The sequence below is a fragment of the Penaeus monodon genome, chromosome 23, assembly GCF_015228065.2.
Source record: "Penaeus monodon isolate SGIC_2016 chromosome 23, NSTDA_Pmon_1, whole genome shotgun sequence".
NCBI classification, from domain to species: Eukaryota; Metazoa; Arthropoda; class Malacostraca; order Decapoda; family Penaeidae; genus Penaeus; species Penaeus monodon.
The window spans coordinates 14,879,692-14,880,082 of record NC_051408.1 but is presented as its reverse complement, the minus strand read 5'-3'; positions in this window follow the sequence as shown (position 1 = coordinate 14,880,082).

The window sequence follows — 391 nt, the reverse complement described above, 5'->3', positions numbered from 1 at the left end:
AGAAAAACAAACAACCAAGACAAACGGCAAGAAAAGAAAATCCTCAAGACTATTTTATGCAAGGAAATAATAAACGTTACACTCCCACGTGATTCTACAAATTTATGCAAAACAGCCAAGAAGCCCGGTATAATTACAAGCGACACGCAAGCCCTATTGATTTTAGGAAGAAATTATGATAACTTAAAATACTGTTATTCCCACCCCATTTTTTTAGATATTTAGCCGCCGACTATGAAAATTGGAAATGGTTATATGCAGATCAGGAGGAAGTTTTCCCTTGTGGACGAGTTAATGACAGGGGATGGAAAACAACCTTATCATATCGGAGGAAATTCATTAGCGATGGTCAGTGGAAGGGAAGATTTTAACGAGCCGAAAGTAGTGATCC